Source organism: Urtica dioica, chromosome 4 (genome assembly GCF_054948205.1).
Source record: "Urtica dioica subsp. dioica isolate 48M chromosome 4, U.dioica_male_clone48M_v1_H2, whole genome shotgun sequence".
NCBI classification, from domain to species: Eukaryota; Viridiplantae; Streptophyta; class Magnoliopsida; order Rosales; family Urticaceae; genus Urtica; species Urtica dioica.
Genome location: NC_142759.1, coordinates 31444672 through 31470181, shown reverse-complemented (window position 1 = coordinate 31470181; position 25510 = coordinate 31444672). Strand labels below are relative to the sequence as shown.

Genomic DNA, 25510 nt, shown 5'->3' with positions numbered 1-25510 from the left:
AAAATATATGACGCCACACCAAGATACTCAAGATGATCACTTAAGAATCAAGATGATAAGTCAAGTTGCTGAACGCCACAAGAAAACTTGATAAGTTCAAAAAGTCTTTTCAAGAACAAGAAAGACACAAACTCACATATATTTCATTCAAAGGGGAATTGTCCTCATTACATTCTCCTAAACACTTATTTATAGCCTTGGAGAGGCTTTACAATCAGCCAAAAACGTTTTGCTCCAACAGCTCTAAAAACAACATTTAAGACACTAGTAATAAAAGCTGAAATCTAAATGCAAATAACTCTCAGCCCTTATAACATTGAAACTGAAAGTTTTTGAAATAAAAACACACAAAACAACACACTAAATGGGTATAAACACCCCAAATTTGTCCAACTATTCTGAGTGGTTACAAAAGTAACTCCCAAAAGAGTGAACAGCCTTATTTATTGTTAGAAATGTGGATCCAATGCCTAAAAAACGACCTAGGCATTCTGATTACTCTTGTAGAACCTTAATCATTGTAATTAGGCTCTCTTGCTTTAGATTTGCCTCAACTTTGGGCCCAAATGAGCTAACTTGTTGAATCAGCCCATTTAGAGCCTCTTTGAATTGTTTGGCCTTAAACCTTGTGAGAGGCCCACTAGGCAAACTTAATGGATCACTTGAAAGTTTTCTTTTAGTCATCTCAGGTCCACTTGTATCCATTTGAACTCCTTGATCACTTGCATCCACTTTAGCTCCTCGATTCGCATCATTCTCCCCCTCTTGACAGCGATTTGTCCTCAAATCATCACCTACATCAAAATATGATAGATCAGAAACATTAAAGCTTGCACTAACACCATACTCACCAGGTAAGTCAAGCTTGTAGGCATTGTCATTGATGCGCTCCAAAACCTGGAATGGTCCGTCACCCCTTGGAAGTAATTTGGAACGCCTTTGCTCAGGGAATCGCTCCTTTCTCATGTGCAACCAAACCCAGTCCCCTGGCTCAAAAATCACTTTCTTGCGGCTCTTGTTGGCATTCTTTGCGTATTGCTCAGTCCGTCGATCTATGTTTTGCCTTGTCTTCTCATGAATCTGTTTCACAAGATCTGCCTTCTTTTTCCCATCCAAGTTAACTTGCTCACCAATAGGTAAAGGAATCAAATCCAAAGGTGTTATTGGATTAAAACCATAAACAATTTCAAAAGGAGAGAACTTAGTTGCAGAGTGAACACTACGATTATATGCAAATTCAACATGTGGCAAACAATCTTCCCAAGCTTTCAGGTTCTTTTGAATGATAGAACGCAACAAAGTGGATAATGATCTATTTACCACTTCAGTTTGCCCATCGGTTTGTGGATGACAAGTAGTAGAAAACAATAGTTTTGTTCCCAGCTTTCCCCACAACGTTTTCCAAAAATAGCTCAAGAATCTCGCATCTCTATCAGAAACAATTGTGCGAGGCATGCCATGCAACCTAACAATCTCTTTGAAAAACAGGTCAGCAATGTTTGATGCGTTATCAGTTTTGTGACATGCAATAAAATGTGCCATTTTAGAAAATCGATCAACGACCACAAAAACAGAATCTCTCCCCCTCTTAGTCCTTGGTAATCCCAAAACGAAGTCCATTGAAATATCAACCCAAGGTGCACTAGGAATCGGAAGTGGTGTATACAAACCATGTGGTTGTTTAGACTTGGCCTGTTTACAAGTTATGCATCGCTCACAAATCTTTTCAACATCTCGTTTCATATGGGGCCAATAGAAATGTTCATGCAACATACCCAATGTCTTAGCTACCCCCAAAATGTCCCATCAAACCACCAGAATGTGCTTCTCTAACAAGTAGTTCACGTAATGAAGAATGAGGAATGCATAATTTATTTTCACGAAATAGAAAACCATCATGAATAAAAAATTTGCCATTCGCCCCATTAGAACAACATTCAAAGGCTGCCCCAAAATCAGAATCAGAAGCATACAATTCCTTAATGTACTCAAATCCAAGCAACTTAGAATCTAGAGTAGAGAGTAGAACGTACGTGCGAGATAATGCATCTGCCACAACATTCTCCTTACCTTGCTTATATTTGATCACATACGGAAATGTTTCAATGAACTCCACCCATTTCGCATGTCGTCTATTCAATTTGTGTTGGCCCTTCAAATGCTTCAACGACTCATGATCCGTATGTATCACAAATTCTTTAGGCCAAAGAGAGTGCTGCCAATTTTCCAAAGTCCTCACCAATGCATATAATTCCTTATCATAAGTAGGATAGTTCAGGGCTGCCCCACTCAACTTTTCACTAAAATACGCAATTGGTCTTCCTTCTTGCATCAAAACTCCACCAATTCCTAAACCTGAAGCATCACACTCAATTTCAAACGTTTTAGTGAAGTTAGGCAAAATAAGCAAAGGAGCATTAGTTAATTTTTTCTTGATCAGTCTGAATGCCTTTTCTTTCTCAGCTCCCCATTTAAATGGGATGTTCTTCTTGATGACTTCGGTTAGCGGCGCTGCAAGGCTACTAAAGTCTCGAACAAATCGTCGATAAAAACTAGCCAAACCATGAAAACTTCTTACCTGACTTACCGAAGTAGGCGTTGGCCAATCGTGAATTGCCTTCACCTTTTCCTCATCAACTTCAATCCCTTTAGCACTTACAACAAAACCAAGAAACACAAGCTTATCCGTGCAAAATGTACATTTCTTAAGATTTCCAAATAAGCTTTCTTTCCTCAAAACTTCTAAAACCAATTTTAGATGTGCAACATGATCCTCAAGGTTTTTACTATAAATCAGAATATCATCAAAGTAGACAACAACAAAATGTCCAAGGAAAGTACGTAAAACATGGTTCATAAGTCTCATGAATGTACTCGGGGCATTGGTTAACCCAAAAGGCATAACTAACCATTCATACAATCCATATTTTGTCTTAAATGCAGTTTTCCACTCATCTCCTTCTTTCATTCTAATCTGATGATATCCACTCTTAAGATCAATTTTAGAAAACACACACGATCCATGCAATTCATCCAGCATATCATCTAAACGAGGAATAGGATGTCGATACTTTACCGTGATGTTGTTGATGGCTCGACAATCAACACACATTCTCCATGTCCCATCCTTCTTCGGCACTAGAATCACCGGAACAGCACACGGACTCATGCTTTCTGTCACATGTCCCTTCTCCATTAGCTCACTGACTTGCCGCTCAAGTTCCTTAGTCTCCTCCGGATTACTTCTATAGGCTGGTCGATTTGGAATTGTGGAGCCAGGAACAAAGTCGATTTGATGTTCGATCCCTCGAATAGGAGGTAAACCAGGAGGTACCTCTTCCGGAAACACATCTACAAATTCCTGCAAAAGAGAGAAAACGTTGCTTGGCAAAGATCCGGCAAGATCATCAGTACATAAAAAGGCCTCCTTGTACATGAGTACTATAAGGGGCTGATGGGTGAATAATGCCCTCTTGATCTCACTTTTTTTTGCCATGAGACTAACTTTTTCACTCATGTTTCTCTCTTTCTTTTCAAATTCCTTTTTTCATCTTTTTCTCTTTCCTTTTCTTTTTCTCTTTCTTTTTCTTTTTCGTTTTCTTTTTCTTTTTCTTTTTCTTTTTCTTTTTCTTTTTCTTTTTCTTTTTCTCTTTTTGTTTGTAATTTCAATTGATCAGCAAGACCTTGATTGGGACTTAATGGTACAAGTGTAACAGGTTGCTCTTTAAGAGTAAAAGAGTATCGATTGGTGAAACCATCATGTGAGACCCTCCTATCAAATTGCCATGGCCTCCCCAAAAGCATGTGACAAGCTTCCATCGGTACCACATCACAAAGCACCTGATCTTCATACTTGCCAATCGAAAATGCCACAAGAACTTGTTTTGTCACCTTGATGTTTCCACTATCATTAAGCCATTGAAGACGGTAGGGTCGTGGATGCTTCAAGGTAGGCAGCGCCAATTTCTCGACAAGTTCATTGCTCGCGACATTCGTGCAACTTCCTCCATCAATAATCACACTACACACTTTCCGGTTCACGAAGCATCGAGTATGAAACAAATTCTCGCGCTGATTATTTTCTTCTTTCTTCACTTGTGCACTAAGAGCTCTCCTCGCCACTAATAGTTCTCCATCGACTGGGTATTCACCATCGCTGCAATCCTCAAGTGGTGGCATGTCCTCATCTACTTCATCTTCCTCATCCTCCGACTCAAGCTGACCTTGTGCGTTTATCACCATAACCCTCTTGTTTGGGCACTCGCTGGCTATATGTCCTGAACCTCTACATTTGAAACACTTTATATCACGTGTTTTAGTAGAATTAGCCTCTTTGTTACCTTGTGTAGCCCCTGGTTGTTGTACGACGTTTTTCAAAGTGTCAAATTTAGGCTTGTTTGCTTGAAATTCATCTCGTCTAGAGGCTGCCCTCCACGAATTTGTTGACGACATACTTGGTCCTCTCCTAGCCATGTTCCTTCGCTTTAGTTGCTGCTCCGCTTTGATGGCTTGGTGCACCATATCGGTCAACTCCACGTGATGTTGCATCTCCACGACATCCGCTATCTCACGATTTAGTCCATGCAAGAATCTGGCCATCGTTGCTTCTCTGTCCTCCACCACGTTTGCCCTTATCATTGCCACCTCCATCTCCTTGAAATACTCATCTACACTCTTTATTCCTTGAGTTAGACGCTGCAATTTGTTGTACAACTCCCGATGGTAATAACTTGGAATGAATCGCCGCCTCATGATGGCTTTCATCGCCTCCCATGTCTCCACCGTGCGCTCTCTATTTCTCCTCCTTTCTTTCAACAACTGATCCCACCATATTATGGCATAATCAGTGAACTCAATCGCTGCGAGCTTCACCTTCTTCATCTCCGAGTAGTTATGACACTCGAACACCATCTCTATCTTTTGCTCCCACTCCAAATAGACTTCAGGTTCATTTCTCCCCTGAAAAGAAGGTATGGTCACCTTTATACTCCCCAAATCATCATCCCTTCCAGGCCTTCCCCTCCTAGCTTCTCTATTCCCATTACCACGCCCAAACCTGCCCCGGTTATGTTGACGCTCTTCTCCACCATCTTCAGCAACCTCGTCTTCAACACCTTCCGATACATCACCCTCTTCTTCAGCTCTTTGTGCTCGTCTATTGGGAACATTTGGTGCATGATTTGCTGCCATCCCTTCTATTCCATCAATCCTCGCATTTAGTTGCTCAAACTTCTCCGTCATCAACGCCACGAATGCCTCCATTTGAAGATTTCGATTAAGTGGTGGTTGTACGTATCTCCCACGATCAGATTCGTTTCCTGACATTTAAAATATATATTTTTTTTTATTAAAAAAAAACGTATCTGTTAGAGGACCTCACAAACACTCGCTCACGTGTTTCTCTCAATAATGTATCCGCTCAACACTCGTGTTTAGAAATAAAATGGCTTTTACCCTCAAATAATCTCACACTCTTGCCTTTTTCCACTCTAGTGTTTTCTTTTGTTCTTAATCAGACTAAGTAAACAACAAGTGTTTCGAGTAGCAATTCAATGTGTGAAACAACTCAACAAATCACGAGACTCAAAAGCAAAGGATAAGATATGAGATAAACAACCCACACTACGTAAACTAAAATGCTCAATTACCAATTCTAGAATCAGACCATAAAACAAAACAAACAAAAATACTACAACGATAGACTGAATTCTTTCTTCATTTGGCTTTTTCTTTTTTTTGCTTTTTCTTTTTTTTTGCTTTTTTTTTTCTTCCTTTTTTTTGCCTTTTTTTTTTAAATTATAATGATAAGAAAACAAAGAAAACTGAAAGTTGTGCGAAAAAAAAATGGGGAAAACCTACTTTTTTGTGCTTTTTTTGTGTTTTTTTTGTGTTTTTTTTTTTTTTTGTTTTTTGTTTTTTTTTTTACTTGAAATGACACAAACGAAAATTAAAATAAATGATAGACAAACTTTTCCTTAGAACCCAAGCTCTGATACCAAATGATATGATCCTTACCAACAAATGTGATAAGACCCAATAACAATGATTGGAAAAGACCCCAAGATCTGCAAAGGACTAGAATGTTGAGACTTGACCCAATATCTAGAGAGATAAGAACCAAGCCTACAAAATATATGACGCCACACCAAGATACTCAAGATGATCACTTAAGAATCAAGATGATAAGTCAAGTTGCTGAACGCCACAAGAAAACTTGATAAGTTCAAAAAGTCTTTTCAAGAACAAGAAAGACACAAACTCACATATATTTCATTCAAAGGGGAATTGTCCTCATTACATTCTCCTAAACACTTATTTATAGCCTTGGAGAGGCTTTACAATCAGCCAAAAACGTTTTGCTCCAACAGCTCTAAAAACAACATTTAAGACACTAGTAATAAAAGCTGAAATCTAAATGCAAATAACTCTCAGCCCTTATAACATTGAAACTGAAAGTTTTTGAAATAAAAACACACAAAACAACACACTAAATGGGTATAAACACCCCAAATTTGTCCAACTATTCTGAGTGGTTACAAAAGTAACTCCCAAAAGAGTGAACAGCCTTATTTATTGTTAGAAATGTGGATCCAATGCCTAAAAAACGACCTAGGCATTCTGATTACTCTTGTAGAACCTTAATCATTGTAATTAGGCTCTCTTGCTTTAGATTTGCCTCAACTTTGGACCCAAATGAGCTAACTTGTTGAATCAGCCCATTTAGAGCCTCTTTGAATTGTTTGGCCTTAAACCTTGTGAGAGGCCCACTAGGCAAACTTAATGGATCACTTGAAAGTTTTCTTTTAGTCATCTCAGGTCCACTTGTATCCATTTGAACTCCTTGATCACTTGCATCCACTTTAGCTCCTCGATTCGCATCACATTGGCCAATTCATTTATTCACACTCCAAGGAACAAAGCATGAGGTGATATACATTGCATTTCAGCAATCTTGTACATTAATTCCAATCTATGAGAACTTCACAAAGTTACTCATGACATTCTCACAACTTTAGTACTTCACCAATAGGCCTTATTCGGAATCACATAGTGAGTCCGAACTCTGACTTTCTCATATGAGAATACGTAAGATGTGAAATGGCATGTCTCATTTCAGGATTAAGGTAAGCACGATGCAATTCATACGTCTTCGAGACATAAGAGGTTAAATGGTTTGTTCTTATCTTGTCTCTAGAAGTGCACTGGTCAATTCAGTACCTTCGGAAGATACCTAGAAGAACTATAGAGTCTCCAACTCTCAATGCCTCATAACCAGACATCATAGATTCTTCTAACAATCATACTGAGGTCAATAGTCCTTTGACCCTTAGATTGCGAATATATCGTTTTAAGCAAACTACGAAGAGTTTGTTCATGCAAATCTACATTTGTCTCTTCGTAAGTTGTTTAGTTTGTTTATGGACTAAAGACTAATGTTTTATCATAAAGCTTCAAACAGACAAGGAGGAATGAATGAACGTTTCAACTTTTTATTAATGAATAAGCAATTAGAAGCAAGAGTCTTCATGAGACTTTATTACATCAAATGTACATAAATACACACTACAACTCTTCTTGTGGGCACCATTGACAACACGTCGCGTGGGAAATGTGTACCTGTTACCCTCATTAGCCCCCCGAGTTTCTTGTGTACTCGTAGAGGAGACTAGCAATTATAATGCTATAGGATGAATGTTTTGAAGTGAAATGTAATCCAATTACCATGTCAAAATAGTTGAAAATTACATTCCCGGGCCATTGGCCTTATTCGAAACTCGAAATTATCTTTTGCTAAAACTGAAAAATAAGACGAAAGCAATTAAACATAAAGAAGGCGGGAACGGGCTTTTATTGGTAATATTGTCGCAGGTGCTTCGTGTTCCATGGGTGTGTGAACATGAGCCCCTCCAGGTTCTCGAGCTCGTACGTGCCGTTGTGAATGGCTCGGCGCACGCGATACGGGCCTTCCCAAGTAGGCCCAGAACTCCCGCTCCCTGCACCTTGGTGTTTTGGAACACCCTTCTAAGGATGAGGCTTCCGTCGGCAAACTTCCCCAGCTTGGCCTTAGAATTGTAGTACTTCTCGACCTTTCTCTTCTGCGCGGTAAGGTGGGAGAGTGCGTCCGCCCTCTTCTCTTCTATGAGGTCCAGCTCGAGCCTGATTCCTTCGTCGTTGGTGGCTTCTTCATACTCCTCCATGCGCAAGGTTGGAAGCTTGGTCTCGACAGGTGCCACGGCCTAGACGCCGAATGCGAGAGCAAAAGGGGTTTCGCCGGTCGCGTTTCGCGCGGTGGTTCGGTATGCCCATAAGACCATGAGAAGCTCCTCGGCCCAAGCACCCTCTCTCTCTTCCAGCTTCTTCTTCAGCTTCTCTTTGATTGTCTTGTTGACCGCCTCGACCTGACCGTTGGCTTGCGGGTGGTGGGGAGAGGAGAAAGTTTTGCTGATGCCCAACTGTTCGCATGTCCCAGAGGTGCGCATTATCGAATTGCTTTCCGTTGTCGGTCACAATGGATGCGGGGATCCCAAAGCGGCAGACAATGTTCTTCCAGATGAAGCTCGTCGTGTTCGCCTCGGTGATCTTTGCTAGCGGTTCGGCCTCTACCCATTTCGTGAAGTAGTCGATAGCCACGATCGCGTGTTTGTACTGCCTCGGGGCCATAGGCACCTCACCGATGAGGTCGATTCCCCATTTCGCAAAGGGTCGAGGCACAATGATTGGGCACAATGGGTCCGGCGCTTGGCGCGGGACGTGGGCGAACCTTTGGCATTTGTCGCATTTTTTGGCCCATTCGTGGGAGTCCTTTTTCAAGGTAGGCCAAAAATATCTGAGTCTTAGTAGCTTTAGTGCCAAAGATTGTCCTGCGGCATCGTTTCCGCACACCTCTTCGTGCACCTCGCGGAGCGCTTTCTTTGCCTCGACTTCGGTCAGGCATTGGAGAAGGGGCATGAAGTATCCTCTCTCGAACAAGTTATCTTCCATCATTGTATATTTCGGCGCCAAGCTTCTCAGCTTTCTGGCCTCTTCTTTGTCTTCAGGGACGACTCCTCGCTTGAGATACTCCACGAGTGGCGTCCTCCATGAGCGGGGCGGAGTTCCGTCGACTACCCCTACGTCACCTCTCGAGACGTAGGGTCGAGTTAGCACTTCTATTGGGACGCTACCTTCCCCCTCCTCGTCTATCCCGGACGCAAGGCGTGCCAGGGCGTCGGCGTCAATGTTCGCCTCTCGAGGAACTTTGACTATCTCGAACCATGACAGGGCCTATAGATTTTTCTGGGTCTTCGACAGATATGCGATCATGTTAGGCTCGTTGGCTGCGTAGTCGCCCTTGACCTGGTTCACAATCAACTGCGAGTCACAGTGGATGTGCAGGTTTTGGACGCCTAGCTTATTTGCCAATTCCAAGCCAACGATCAGAGCCTTGTACTCTACCTCGTTGTTGGAAGCGTTGAACTCGAACCGCAGGGCGTATCTCAGTTTTTCCCTATCAGGATTTGTGAGCAAAACACCGGCGCCAGCCCCCCGGGCATTTGACACGCCATCCACATGCAACTCCCAGACCTGGTTCACAATCAACTGCGAGTCACAGTGGATGTGCAGGTTTTGGACGCCTAGCTTATTTGCCAATTCCAAGCCAACGATCAGAGCCTTGTACTCTACCTCGTTGTTGGAAGCGTTGAACTCGAACCGCAGGGCGTATCTCAGTTTTTCCCTATCAGGATTTGTGAGCAAAACACCGGCGCCAGCCCCCCGGGCATTTGACACGCCATCCACATGCAACTCCCAGACCAGCCCTATCGGGTCGTTGGTCCTCTTCTTTGACGATCCGTCGTGGTCATTCTCCTTGTCTTCCTCGTTCTCGTTGTCTTTGTTGCCCTCGTCTGTTGAGGGCGCATTGGTGAATTCACCCACGAAGTCGGCGAGGGCCTGGCCCTTAATGGCGGTTCTTAGTTGAAACTCGACCCCGTATTCGCCCAGCTCTTGGGACCATATGGCCATCCGAGACGAGGTCCCTTTTTGTAGGGCCTTCTCAATGGGGCGAAGCTTCCTCGCACTCGTGACAAGGGCGAGGGACAATTTCTCGATTTCTGGTATCGAGTTTCAGCGTCGAGGAGCGCCTTGCTAACATAATAAACTGGCCATTGTACCTTGTCTTCTTCGCGTATCAAAACCGCTCTCACGGCCCTGTCGGTCACCGCGAGATAGATATACAAGGTTTCGCCATCCTTCGGTTTCGCGAGGAACGAGGGGGAGCTGAAGTAGGCCTTCATTTCGCGGAACGCCTCCTCGCACTCCTCTGTCCACACAAATCCGTCGGTCTTCTTCAATGCCTTGAAAAATGGTTGGCACCTATTGGTTGCCTTGGAGACGAATCGCGTTAGGGCGGCGATCCTTCCCGTCAAACTTTGTACTTCTTTGACTTTCTGTGGCGACCTCATCTCTATAATCGCCCTAATCTTCTCGAGATTAGCTTCAATCCCGCGGCGGCTCACTATGTAGCCCAGGCATCTTCCAGACTCAACCCCAAAAGCACACTTATTAGGATTGAGCTTCATCTTGTAGCGTTGCAAGATCGTAAACATCTCCCTGAGGTCTCGAATGTGGTCGTGGGCCTTGAGACTTTTGACAAGCATATCGTCCACGTAGACCTCCATCGTTTTTCTAATTTGATTTGGCGAACATTCGGTTCACCAACCTTTGATACGTTGCTCCAGCGCTTTTGAGGCCAAAGGGCATGACCTTGTAGCAGTAAAGTCCGCGGTTCGTAACAAAGGTGGTCTTGATCTGATCGGGCTCATGCATGCGGATCTGATTCTAGCCGGAGTAGACGTCCATGAAGCTCAGCAACTCGTGGCCTGCTGTGGCATCCACGAGCTGCTCGATCCTTGGGAGAGGGAAGCTGTCTTTCGGGCAGGCCTTGTTGAGGTCCTTGTAATCGATACAAATCCGCCACTTCCTGTTTGGCTTCTTAACCATAACGACATTGGACACCAACTTGGGGTGTTCCGCCTCCCAGATGAAGTCGGCGGCGAGAAGTTTGTCAACTTCTTCACCAATGGCTTGGTACCTCTCTCCACTGAACGCCCGTCGCGATTGGACGCGCTCGGTCACCCTCATGTCATCGTTGAGGCGGTGGACCATTATCTCGGGGTCGATCCCCGGCATGTCGGCGTGTGTCCACGCGAAGACGTCTTTGAACTCGCGGAGGAAGGTTGCGAGCTGGATTCGGATTTCGGATGGGAGTTGGGCGCCTACCTTGACTACTTGGTCAGGCTTGGCGTCGTCCAACACGACAGGAACGAGGTTGACCAGTGTCTCCACCTTCCGACGCTCGACATCGTCCCTCTGGTCTAGTTCTCCGAAGCTGCCCCCTTCCTCAATTTTGCATGGGAACTTGTCTCCGAGCTAGAAGATGGTGCTCACCATCTTTCCCTTTCCTTTTCTGTCCACCCCTTCGATGTAGCACATCCTTGCCATCGATTGGTCTCCCAACATTATGGCGATCCCCTTATCGGTCAGGAATTTCATCATCACGTGGTAGGTGGACGTTATGGCCTTCAACCGATTGAGAGTCGGGCGGCCGATGATGATATTGTACGCCGAGGGTTGGTCCACAACCAGGAACGACATGATGTGGGTGACCTCGATCCCCCCGGTGTCCCGAAGGTGACCGGGAGGTCGATGGTGCTCTCTGTCATGACCCTCTCAATGGAGAAGCCGAAGAGTGGGGTCGATATCGGGGTCGGTCTCATCCCGGATAGTTTCATCCTGTCCAACGCCGACCTGAAGATTACGTCTGTTATCGGTCGTTTTCGGGGTACCAGAAATTCAAAAACAGTTCAAGGCCGGCCGGGCTTCGCCGGCCAGAATGCCCAATGGGCCCCGGACCACTAGGCCCGAGTGCCCTGACGCACCCACGGCCCGATGGACCTGCGCGCGCCAGCCTACCCGCACCCACGGGCCGTGCGCACACCTGCACTCCCGGCCCGGTGGGCCTGAGCGCGGGCCCTAGCGCCCCCGGCCCACGCACGCTCCCGTGCCCCTGGGCGTCCCGTCCCGGCCCGCGCGCGCTCCCGCGCTCCCGGCCGTCCCGGCTCGCGCGCGCCCTGCACCCCGGCTAACTCGGCCCGCGCGCGCTCCCGCTCTCCCGGCCGTCGCGGCCCGCGGGCGCTCCCGCGTCCTCGGCCGTCCCGGCCCGCGCGCGCTCTCGCGCCCTAGGGCTCCCGGCCCACGCGCGCTCCCGCGCCCTAGGCATCTCGGCCCGCGCGCGCTCTAGCACCCTAGCAGAGCACGCCTGCTGCCTCGGCCGGACGTCCCTGCTACCCCGGCCGAGCGCTCCTGCTTCCTCGGCGGGGCGCTCCTACTGCCCCGGTCGATCGCTCCTGCTACCTCGGCCGGGTGCCCCTGCTGCCCCGGGTGAGCGCCTCTGCTGCCTCGGCCGGAGGGTCCTGCTGCCCCGGCCGAGCGCCCCTGCCGCCTCGGCCGGAGGCTCTTGCTCCCCTGGCAGAGAGCCCCTGCTACCTTGGTCGGGCATGCCTGCTGCCGGGCACCCCGCTCCCGGTCAGGCCTCATACCATGCTCGCCCCGCACCCATCCAGACAGCGCACCCCGCGCCTGCCTGGGCGTTAGGTCTCGCGCGCCCTGCTCCCGGCCACCCGGTGGGCCTTGAGAGGGCCGGCCCAAGGCCTCCTCCAAACGCTATAAATACCCCCCCCCCTTAGGGGGAGGGAAACTCATCCTGGTTCATACCAACACATCTCCACTTCTCTCTCGAGAATTCTCTCCTCTCTCGTGCTCTTGTGACATTCCAAGAGCGCGCGCTCCTCCCCCCTTGGCTTAGAAATACAAGGACCCCCCTCCACGAGAGGGAGCGCGCTCCTCTTCTGCGACCCGAGCTTCTGCAGTACACACTGCTCTCCCGCTTCTTGGCCCTTGAGCTAGAACTCTGAGCTACGAGGCAAGTGACCCCTCTAAAGTCTTCACTAGAAGCTACGAGCCGGGTCCTACTCTTAAGCCATGGATTCTCTAGCCTCCGAGCCCAAGATAGCCCCCAACATCCAAATTGAACTACGTTCTGACCTGATCCCGAAACACACCTCAAGGTCTGGAGGGTGCAGCTTGGTCTATGAGCTCCCATTTTTGGCCCGGGCGCGGTCACTTGGTCCGGCCTTGGATCGAATCGCTCGAGGTATTTAATCGTTGTTCATTTTCATGCGACAACATTTTGGCGCTAGAAGGAGGGGACTTCCCGACTTACACGGCCCGAAATCCCTTCTACAGCTCGACCCCTTTATTCTCAACTTGAGAAAGACATGAGTGGTCAACCACCCGTTCGTTCTGAGGGTGTGAATAACTCCAAAAACGCAACTGGAGTGAAGAAATACTTTCTGCGTTCCCGAGCGCAAGGCAACATGGAGTCTCTCAACGATGAGAGCCACACTCCCTCGCCCCCTCCACCTCAGGACAACCGGGACGACCACATCCTTGAGATGGAGGAGAAAATCCGCCAACTAAAGATAGCCAATGCAAGGTACCACCACAACTGGCGGGCAAGGAGCCTATGCAGGGCACCCCCCACGGGGAATCTGAGGACCTTATGGACGAGGGACATGACTATGACCCCAACTATGAAGGCTTGGAAATTTCAACGGACATCGAGACTTCTCTCACCAAAGACGGGGAGCTCCCCGTTGAGATCGAAGCCGGTCCGTCGAATCCGCTGCCTAAAGCAAAGGCAATACCGATCTCCTCTCAAGAAGAGACCTCCCGATGTTCAGCCCGTGACCGACTCGGTCAAAGAAGCAATGTCAGGGAAGGTCCAACGACTCGGCGAGTGAGGCGTGTGGCTCAAAGCTCACACCCCCATACCACCGGGCCGGATCTTAGAGATCGGCGTATCGCCCAACGGAACGACCGTGGCGAAGACCTCCGGGAGAGGCTTAGTGCTCGCAAGGGTCACAACCCTGCGGCCCCAATCAACGGGGACCCTCGCACGGCTCAAGGGTCGAATGAAAGGCGCCAGGTGACCCCTCCTGAACAAGGAGTGACCCCCAACACTGGCCTCGATGTCGTCACCATGATTCACAATCTTCGTAACGAAGTGCATAATCTGTGTGAAGGAGGCTTGGCCGGTGATACATACGGGGTCGTAGAAGAACATTCCTTGCCCTTCACTGCCCAAATCCTTGCTGAGGTGTGCACGTGAAACTTCAAACTCCCGAATCTCTCTCCCTACAATGGGAAAACTGATCCCACCTACCACATCCAACATTACGAAACTTGTGTTGTCGGTCGTTTTCGGAAAATCCGAGACGCCGAGGAGGCACGTCGTTTAAAGGGCCGATGGTCAGGCCGGAGATCCTCGAAAGCGGCAAGCCTTCAAATCCTCGCCCCAAACTCTTGACTCCTCGAGTCAAGCTTCGCTCCTTGAGTTGAGCCTCGAGTCGGTCTCCTCAAGTCGAGCTTCGCTCCTTGAGTTGAGCCTCGAGTCGATCTCCTCGATTCGAGTCTTATCCATCAAAAGAGCATTTTTGTCATAAAATACCATGTCCACAATAACTCAAAGGGCTCGGAAGTGAGACAATCGCAAAAAGCCCGCAGAAACGAAGCCTAGCGGACGCCGCGCCAGCAGGACCGCGCGCCGCGCGCCGGGGTCGTGCGCCGCGCCCGGACAAGGCCGTGCCGCGGGTTGCGCGCCGCGGGTCGCGCGCCGCGCCCTGAGCGCCCCCCTCTTGAAGAGGGGTGCGTTCCTAGTCCCACGTGGACGCCAAAGGACCCTTCTAAGGCCCTCAAACGCCTATATAAACCCCCTCCCATTGAGGGGAAAGCCATCCAAAAAAATCCCTTCATCTCCTATCGACACGCTCGATTTCTTACTCTACTCTACTTCTCTTGATGCCATTTTTGGCCTGAAGCAGTCTCTCTTCTCTCTCCCCCGTTCTCATAGGTTCCGAAGCACTCACGGGGACTTCCCGGGCGTCCCAGCCCACGCACTGCCGCGCCCCCGGGCGTCCCGGCCCGCGCTCCTGACCGCCCCGGCCCGTGCGGGCCCGCCACGGCCGTCCCGGCCCGCGCGCGTTCCTGCACTCCCGGCCGTACCGGTCCGCGCACTCCCGCGCCCCCGGGCGTCCCAGCCCACGCACTGCCACGTCCCCGGGCATCCCGGCCTGCGTTCCAGACCGCCCCGGCCCGTGCGCGCCCGCCACGGCCGTCCCGGCCCGCACGCGTACCCGCGCTCTCGGCCGTCCCGACCCGCGCACTCCCGCGCCCCCAGGCATCCCAGCCCACGCACTCCCGCGCCCCCGGGCGTCCAGGCCCGCGCGCGCTCTCGCGCCCCCAGGCGTCCTGGCCCGCACGCGCCCCCGGGCATCCCGGCCCGCGCGCGCTCCAGCACCCCGGCCGAGCACGCCTGCTGCCTCGGCCGGAAGTCCCTGCTGCCCCGGCCGAGCGTTCCTGCTGCTTCGGCTGGGCGCTCCTGCTGCCCCAGCCGAGCGCTCATGCTGCCTCGACCAGGTGCTCCTGCTGCCCCGGCCGAGCGCCCCTGCCTCTGCTTCCTCGGCCGGAAGGTCCTGCTGCCCCGGCCGAGCGCCCCTGCCGCCTCGGCCGGAGGCTCTTGCTCCCCTGGCCGAGAGCCTCTGCTGCCTCGGCCGGGCACGCCTGCTGCCGGGCACCCCGCGCCCGGTCAGGCCTCATACCATGTGCGCCCCGCGCCCATCCAAATAGCGCGCCCTGCTCCCGGCCACCTGGTGGGCCTTGAGGGGGCCGGCCCAAGGCCTCCTCCAAACGCTATAAATACCCCCCCTTAGGGGGAGGGAAAATCATCCTGGTTCATACCAACACATCTCCATTTCTCTCTCGAGAATTATCTCCTCTCCCGTGCTCTTGTGACATTCCCATAGCGCGCGCTCCTCCCCCCTCGGCTCAAAAATACAAGGACCCCCCCTCCACGAGAGAGAGCGCGCTCCTCTTCTGCGACCCGAGCTTCTGCAGTACACACTGCTCTCCCGCTTCTTGACCTTGAGCTAGAACTCTGAGCTACGAGGCAAGAGACCCCTCTAAAGTCTTCACTAGAAGCTACGAGCCGGGTCCTACTCTAAAGCCTTGGATTCTCTAGCCTCCGAGCCCAAGATAGCCCCCAACATCCAAATTGAACTACGTTCTGACCTGATCCCGACTAAAAGGTACGTAGGCAGCTAACCTTTGGCACGGTCACACCCCCCGAAACACACCTCAGGGTCTGGAGGGTGCAGATCGGTCTATGAGCTCCCATTTTTGGTCCAGGCGCGGTCACTTAATCCGGCCTTGGATCGAACCGCCCGAGGTATTTAATCGTTGTTCATTTTCGTGCGACAACAATTTCGGCGGAGCTACCGTTATCGATTAAGATTCTCCGGACGAGATTGTTGGCGACCGCGGCCGAGATGACTATCGCGTCATTGTGTGGGTTGAGAACTCGCACCGCCGCCTCTTTGCTGGTGAAGAACATAGACTCGAATGGGGCCAGAGGAGGAGCCTCATAAGTGTGGTTGATGTAGTGCGCTATCTTCCCTTGGGAGACCTCTCGCACGTACTTCTTCCTTTGCGTGCTCGAGTCCCCGAATTCCGGGCCGCCCATGATTGAGCCCACGACGAGCATTTGTGAGCTTTCCGGTTCTTGGTTCGCTGCTCGGTCCGTAACGGTTACCGTTGTCGGTGTTGTCGCACGAAAATGAACAACTATTTAAAACCACGGGCGGTTCGATCCAAGGCCGGACCAAGTGATCACACCTGGGCCAAAAGTGTGAACTCGATAGTCTCGAGCTAGGGTTTTCTCCGATCAACCCGCCTCTCGGGAGAGGTAGGGGGTGAGGAGGAGGAGTGACCGTGCCTTGGGTGTCGGCTGCCTACGTAGCCGTGTGTGGGATCAGGTCAGAACGTATTTCAAGCGTGAAAGACGCAGTATGAGGTGCGGAGCCTTGATGGAGAGGCGTGCTCGACGAAGGAGACGGGGCGCGAGGAGTCCTCGGCAGCGTCTCAGAACTTCAGAGATCGCGTATGCGAGAGAGAATGTGTGTTTTCTCTCTTTTGGAAACGTGGAAGACTCTAAGTCAAGAGTTCCTTGTTGTGGGGGAGATTCCGGACGCGTAGGCGATTCCTAGTTGGAAATGCCGGACGCGTAGGCGATTTCTTGTCAAAAATGGTGGACGCGTCTAGGGTGCTAGACGCGTAGGCGATTTTCAGTCGAAAACCGTTAGAGCGCTCGTGGGCTCAAGATTAATCGTTCGATCAAGAGAGGCGGCACTCGGGAGTCCCCGGAAAGCGCTTCAGAATCTCTGAGAACGAGAAATCGTGGAGAATCTGCTTCAGGCCAAGGATGGGATCTAGAGAAGCAGAGAGAAGTCTCAAGTTCCTTGAGAATGAATGGGATGGATTTCCCCTCAATGAGAGGGGGTATTTATAGGTGTTTGAGGGCCTAAGGAGGTGTGTTTCTCGTCCATGTGGGACTAGAGAGCGCGCTCCCCTCGAGGTGGAGCGCACCCCGCCAAGAAATGGAGTGCGGCGCGCGCGCTGTGCGCGATGGCGCGGCGCGCCTAAGACTGGCGCGGTGTGCGCGATGGCGCGGTGCGCCTCAGACTGGCGCGGCGTGCCATGCGCTATGCGCGCGCGGTATGCTTGATGGCGCGGAGCGCCTCCGACTGGCGCGGCGCGCCAATGGCTGGCGCGGCGCACGTCATGCTACGTATACGCGCCCCATCTTGTGGGACCCTTGTGGGCTTCGGTTATCATGCTTGTCACGCAAAACATGAAGGTCTCTAATTGACAAGAGTGGCTCGACTCGAGGAACAACTCAAGGCTCGACTCAAGGAACGACTCGAGGCTCGACTCGAGGAACGACTCAAGGCTCGACTCGAGGAGAACGACTCAAGGCTCGACTCGAGGAACAACTCAAGGCTCGACTCGAGGAGCGACTCGAGGCTCGACTCGAGGAACGACTCAAGGCTCGACTCGAGGAGCGACTCGAGGCTCGAATCGAGGAACGACTCAAGGCTCGACTCGAGGAGCGACTCGAGGCTCGACTCGAGGAACAACTCAAGGCTCGACTCGAGGAACGACTCGAGGCTCGACTCGAGGGGCATGAGGATTCGGCACGAGGACTTGTCAGTCGACTCGTGATAGAAGGCTTGCCGCTCTTCAGGACCTCCGGCCTGACCATCGGCCCTTTGAATGGCGTGTCTTCTTGGCGTCTCGGGTTTTCCGAAAACGACCGACAACATTAGCCCCCCAAGTTCATTGCTCGGGAGGCCCCGGGCGGTGAACTTTTAGTTGTTTCCGCCGCGTGTTTGAGGAAAATAGACTTCCCAGAGCTTCACTGTCACGAAGCTTTTGTGGTTATGAAGGATATTCTCACAATTGCTAGTGCTCTCTCTCGCTTTTCCGTCTCTCTCGACACATGGAGGAGGATCCAAGCGGATAGGAGACGTAGCTTGACGTGGGCGAGGCAGACGCGTTTGCGTCCGTCGCTCTAGCCCCGGAGCAAAAGGGGTCATGTGTGGGCATGTAGGGCACGCACTTGTGCAGAGGCGTAGCGGCGTGTCGCGGCTTGTTGATCTTTTGGCGAAGTCATGCCCAAGTCTTTCTTCGATGGCATTTTGCTTGATAATATCATCAATCCGGAGTCCATGGGACTCGACAGTGACTAGCAGGGCGACGATTGTGTAATCGTGACCTATTAGGGGAAGATCATGGCTTCCGTCTCGGCCAGCTTGGAAGGCGACTGCACTTTTGCATTTTGCAAAGGAGTGCTCTTTCCGAGGTCTCGAAGACGAAGGTTGATGCTGCGGGCTGATGCTTCGAGAAGACGGAGTGGCACCTGGCGGAAGGCTCTGCCGCACCGGAGGGCTTCGACTGCTCGGGGATAAACGCTAAAAGTTTGACCACGGATCAAAGCATAAGTCGGTCCCACGGGGCATCCGGCATTCCCGCCCTGGTGACGCTTCTTCGTCTGCGTTCGGAAGATCGGCCCTTATTCCCCAGACGTGAGCGCGGGTCTCTGCTTTGGTAGACCTGTTCTTGAGGCCGCTCCAGGTGTTTGCTCGAGGAGCGGGACTCGACTCGAGGAGATTGAATCAAGTCTCAACTCGAGGAGCGAAGCTCAACTCGGGGAGCCGACTCAAGTCTCAACTCGAGGGGCTAGGCTCGACTCGGGGAGCCGACTCAAGTCTCAACTCGAGGGGCTAGGCTCGACTCAAGGAGATTGGCTGGACTTTAAGGAATATGACTCTACTCGAGGAGCGATGCTTGACTCGAGGAGTATGACTCGATTCGAGGAGCAAGACTCAACTCGGGGAGCAAGGCTCAGCTCGAGGATAATTACTTGACTCAAGCAGCAAGGCTTGACTTAAGGAGAGCGTGCATCGACTCGAGGAGCGAAGCTTGACTTCAAGGAGAATGACTCGACTCAAGGAGTGAAGCTCGACTTCGAGGAGAATGACTCGACTCAAGGAGCGAAGCTGGACTCGAGGAGGATGACTCGACTCGAGGAGCGGGGCTCGACTTGAGGAGAATGACTCGACTCACGGATCGGGGCTCGACTCGAGGAGAATGATTTGACTCGGGGAGCAAGGCTCGACTCGAGGACAGTGATTTGACTCGAGGAGCGAAGCGCGAAGCGTCGACGTACCTTGAAGATCGCCGCTCGAGAGAGATGATGCGGCACGGGGGGCACTCTCGGTCCGCTGACTAGGTGGAAATGGCGGGAACCACCCGGTGGAAGCCATCAGCTCAGGGGAACAAAAACGTTCAACGGCTTTCCGAGCCTCCGACATTCCCTGGATCTCCTTCACAAAATCGAGGTCATCGGTGGCCTCCGCCGAGACCCACACCCATGGTCGTCGATTATACTTCTCTGAATCGATGATCAGCTTAGTATTCCGGCGGTCGCGGGCCATAAAGAAACTGGGTTGCCCTGGCGCAGGGAAGACCGCGATGAGATTGCGAAAATCACTCACGGTCATTACCCGCTCAGTCTGGCAATGCCACTCCATGTGGCACATCGCCACTATGCGGTAGAATGTCGGACTCATCTAACATGCGTGCACCCCCAGACGGGCGAGAAGCTGCTGAACGATGGGTTGAAACGGCAGCCGCAACCCGCAGTTGAGACTTGCAACTGAAACTGCGGCAAATCCGCGATGAGGCCGGAAAGGACGGTCGCCCTGTAAGGGACGGAGAAGCGCCACGGACGACGGAATGGCGAATGCCTCCCGGAGACCGACGAATGTCTGGTAGGTGAGCGAGCTCGAAGCATCGACCCCCGAACAATCAAAGTCCTCGGGAGCAGCAAAGCCCTCCTCGGGATACCACTCCGTCCTAGCAAGCGACCTCGCCGATACTAACGCCTCTGCGTCAGGGGTCTCGGGCTGAGAACCCCCTGGCTCCACCGAAGGGCTCCTGCCCTCTGACGCTCCGATGCGAGGCCTTCGGCCCCCGGACATGTCTCCGACTCACCTCCGGGATCTTCAGACTCGGGACCAAAGTCGTCCACGCAGTCTATCTCGTCGAGGACCGACTCTAGCGGAGTCACCGCATCCGCGTCCGTAACGTCTCCCGGCACACCTTGAGGGTCCAAGTCGGACTGCGGCACGTCGAGGCGGGCTTTGTCACAAACCCCCTCGCCAACTAAGTTGATCACGAGGCGAGGGGCGGGTTCCCCGGACGTGGGATGATCGAACTCCCCACCTGTATCGCGCCCAGTTGGCGCGCGCTCTTCGTGAGGCTGAGCGACGGTCACGGTCACGCCTAGCTCGCCTTCCTCCAGCCACTGCTCTACTCCGCTTGGATTCTCTTCCACGTGCAGAGGAACTTCCCCTAATCCCGCGAAGAGATCATCCTCTGCATGTTCAGAACCCTGAAACAAGAGAGAGAAATCAATCTCGGGACTCTCAGTTGAAAAGAGGGGAGGGACACCCATAATGCAAGCGTAAAAAAGGGAAAACAAGCGTAGAAAAGAGAGAAAAAAATAAAGTGAGGAATAAAGAGAAGGGGGGGGGGGGGCTATTTATAGACTTCTAGGGGGGTAGGAGTCGAAATCCTACTCCTACAAAGAGCAAAATCGGAGGAAAAACTCCAAAAAGTCGGAGTTCTCCCGCGCAAGGCGAACCAGCCCCGCGCACGGGTCGCGCTGCACAGACCGCGCGCCGCGCCGTCCAGGGCGCGGCCGCGCGGCCCCCTAAAAAAAAAAGAAGAAGAGGAAAAGATTTTTCCTCGGGATCACAAGACACGGGAAATATTTTCCTCAAACACCCAACTAGAAGAACAAAAATTTCATCGCTGGGACACCTCCCGAGCGACGAACTTGGGGGGCTAATGTTGTCGGTCGTTTTTAGAAAATCCGAGACGCCGAGGAGGCACGTCGATCAAAGGGCTGATGGTCAGGCCGGAGGTCCTCGAAAGTGGCAAGCCTTCAAATCCCCGCCCCAAACTCTTGACTCCTTGAGTCGAGCGGAGTCCCTCGAGTCAAGACTTGACTCGGCTCCTCGAGTCGAGCCTCGCTCCTCGAGTTGAGCCTCGAGTCGGTCTCCTCGAGTCGAGCTTTGCTCCTTGAGTTGAGCCTCGAGTCGGTCTCCAGGAGTCGAGCTTCGCTCCTTGAGATGAGCCTCGAGTCGGTCTCCTCGAGTCGAGCTTCGCTCCTTGAGTCGAGCCTCGAATCGATCTCCTCGAATCAAACATCGAGTCGAGTCTTATCCGTCAAACGAGCATTTTTGTCATAAAATACCATGTCCACAATAGCTCAAAGGGCCCGGAAGCGAGACGATCGCAAAAAGCCCGCAGAAACGAAGCCCAGCGCACGCCGCGCCAGCAGGACGTTGAGCGGCGCCGCCCGTTGAGCGGCGCAGATCCCGCGCCGCGGGTCGCGCGCCGCGCCCTGAGCGCCGCGGGTTGTGCGCCCCCTCTTGAAGAGGGGTGCGTTCCTAGTCCCACATGGACGCCAAAGGACCCTTCTAAGGCCCTCAAACGCCTATATAAACCCTCTCCCATTGAGGGGAAAGCAATCAAACAAATTCTCTTCATCTCGTATCGACACGCTCGATTTCTTACTCTTCTCTGCTTCTCTGGATGCCATATTCGGCCTGAAGCAGTCTCTCTTCTCTCTCCCCCGTTCTCAGAGGTTCCGAAGCACTCACGGGGACTTCCCGGACGTCGCTCCTTCTGACCGAACGTTCTCCGGTTCTCGACTAGAGTTCCCTTCGCGCGTCTAACACGCTAGACGCGTACGCGATCTCCGAGGTTCTGAGACGCTGCCGAGGACTCCTCGCGCCCCGTCTCCTTCATCGAGCACGCCTCTCCACCAAAGTTCTACGCCTCATACTGCGTCTTTCACGCTTGAACTACGTTCTGACCTGATCCCACGCACGGGTACTTAGGCAGCCGACAAACCAAGGCACGGTCACTCCTCCTCCTCACCCCCTACCTCTCCCGAGAGGCGGGTTGATCGGAGAAAACCCTAGCTCGAGACTATCGAGTTCACACTCTTGGCCCGGGTGCGACCACTTGGTCCGGCCTTGGATCGAACCTCCCGAGGTTTTAAATAGTTGTTCATTTTCGTGCGACAACAAGAGGCATGCTCCGGGATACTCGGGGGCTTCCTCCATTCATTGTTTCGGTAAGGTCTCATCCCGGGTGACCTAGTCATGGCCGGAACATGTGTCATAGAGGGGATTTTCCTTGGGTTATGCTTCTTCGATAGGAGGGCCCTTTCTTCCTCAGCTTTGGCGTAGTTCGAAGCGCGGTGAATTGCATCTACGATGGTGGGCGGTCTGTTCACGGTCATTTCTTCTCGGAATCTGGACTCGTGCCATAGTCCATTTTTGAGAGCGTTCAGAGCCGACTCTCCCTCTACGGAAGGGATTTTTGACATGACGGTTTTGAACCTTGTCATGAAGCTTTTCAAGGTCTCGTCTCTGGCCTGTTGAGTGTTCCATAGATCCGCCATGGTCGCCTCATCTTCCACCAGCATTGAGTAGTGTTTGATGAACGCGGCCGACAGCTGCTGAAAAGAACTTATGGATCCTTCCTCTAGTCGGGAAAACCAATCTATGGCACTTCATGATAGATTTTCGGCGAATAGCTGGCAAAACCCTGCTTCTCGCTCGTTATCTCGCAGACATGCTCGCCCCATCGCGATGCGAAAGGCTGTTACGTAGGTTTTTGGGTTGGAAGTACCGGAGTACTTGGGGAGCCTGACTTTCCCGGTGTCCCCAATCCTGACCTGGGTGATGCACGGAGCAAAGGGAGTTCGACCGGTGTCTGCCACCAATCGGTCGATCTCCGGGGCCGAACTCGTGGCATAGTGCATTCGAGAATCGACAGCCCGGAACTTCTCCTCCACCAACTGGCAGAAAGCATTGAACGCGGGGTGATCGTCCCTCGGGGCTCCTTCGGCGAACTGCTCTCCCCCAGTTCGGATTTCTCCTCTCTGAGGGTTTCCTTCGGCGAACTGTTCTCCCCCAGTTCGGATTTCTCTTCTCTGAGGGTTTACTTCGACGAACTGTTCTCCCCCAGTTCGGATTTCTCTTCTCTGAGGGTTTCCTTTGGTGAACTGTTCTCCCCCAGTTCGGATTTCTCTTCTCTGAGGGTTTACTTCGGCGAACTGTTCTCCCCCAGTTCGGATTTCTCTTCTCTGAGGGTTTCCTTCATTCGGGCGAGCTATCGGCTCGAAATGATTCGGTTCCTCAGGAACTCCTCCCTCGCGGGGGAGGTTGATGATCTGGGGAACATATCTAGGAGGAGGGCCTCCTGGAGGTGGGGGTAGTAGGTCGCCTTGAGTCGGTCGAGCTCGCCAAACACTGGCTTCGACCTGCCCATCAAACTGACCCATCCCGGCCGTATTGCTAGGGCCGGCCGTGTCGGGCGACATGTGGATCCCAGAAAAACTTAACCGCCTCCCGGGCGGAACGAACCTTCGTCCGTTTGCGGTAGGTGGATCGGTCGAACTCAGCAGGATAGCTCGCGCAACGTCGAGCTGCTCTTGAAGTGAAGATTGTGCGGCTGTCAAGCTATCGAGCTAGGATCAGGTTGATCTCTGGAATTCGGTGGTGGTTTCAACGAGTTTTAGCAGAAGAGCCTGTGTCTCTGGATCAGCTCCAGAGATCGGGATTTCGTGCTTGCTGTTAGAAGACATTCTTTCAGATCTGATCTGTGCTCTTCGGCGTTAGGTTTCTGATAAGGTTCCCACAGACGGCGCCAAATTGTTGAACCGATTTCTCGACCCAACAATCTACATTGGATTATTTCGATTTATCTAGTATATTTATTTATATGAATAGAGGGTCTCATAATCCGTTTATGAAGAATGAACTAGAATCCGAAAGGAATTAATAAACGATATAAATAGCAATATAAATAGGGCGAAAGGATGCTCCTTTTTTATTGATAATCAGATAAAGCTCTATCAGAATAAGAAAAATCCGAATGAAAATGAACAGAAAATAAGCTTCAGAAGATAATATCGCAATCTTTTTCCCTTCCTCCAAAGTCCGTCCCTCTCAACGAGGATGGAATGAGCTTTTATAGCCACTTTGCCGACTTTCCTTCATCTTCAGATCGATGCACGTGTACGTGCAGAACTGGTCTTCTATCCTTTATTCTTGCGCACATCTCCACTCTTCTAGGCGATTTGACCGTTTCTTTGATGACTTCAAACTTCAAATTCCTTGGCGGGACAGTCTGGGAACGTCTATGGGCCCGGGTCGAGTCTGATTTCCATCCGGAATAATGTCTTGGACCGTTCTGGGCTTATTAGGCCGAACTGGGCTTTGGGCCGATCAGACGATTATCTTTCCTTTTGGACCGAGCTTGCCGTGGCCCTGGTCGATCTAGTTCGCTAGATAGAGGGGATAGATATTTACTCCCACAGCCCCCCGGGCCTGGCCGCGTCGGCGATGACGCGTGCTGCCGGAGAGCCGCCGGCGTTGGGCGACGCTGCCCATGGGGGGGCCGGCGCCGGGAAGGAGGTGGCCCGGCCAGGTGGTGCCGGCCAGGGGGTGGCGGCTTGCCCTACGCCTGGGGAAACCCTAGGCCCAACTGGGCCGGGCCTGCGTGGTGAGGGCCCAGCCGCCCAGGAAGCGGGCTGGGCTGCCGGTTTGGGCGCGCGCGAGGAAGGCCCAGCCGGCCAGGGAGCCGGGCCAGGCCGTCGGGCCGGACGCGCTTGGGGCGAGCGCTGGGACGCTCGGGCAGGGCCCCATGCTCGACTATCGGCGAGCGAGATTTCCCGGGTCAAGGCCGAGAGGGAGAGGGACACTTTGCGGGCGGAGGTACAGACCCTCGTCGACGAAAAGGACGACGCCGTGCGATCCAAGACGGACTTGGAGGACGACTGGGACCTCGCGTTGGAGGTGGCTCGTTAAGAGGCGGCCATACGGGTCCGAGACGCGACCGCGAAGCAGAACGCGTCTCGCGGAACCACCTTTTCCTTCTTCGACGCCATGTTTCCTCCTCTGGATGACGAGCCGCCGGAGGACGTCCTACG

At 51.9% G+C, this 25510-nt stretch overlaps 1 pseudogene; it reads right to left on the bottom strand.

The window, feature by feature from the left end:
* Positions 1-495: 495 nt before the first annotated feature.
* Positions 496-22975, bottom strand: LOC149401490 (uncharacterized; annotated as a pseudogene).
* Between the last annotated feature and the right edge of the window lie 2535 nt (positions 22976-25510).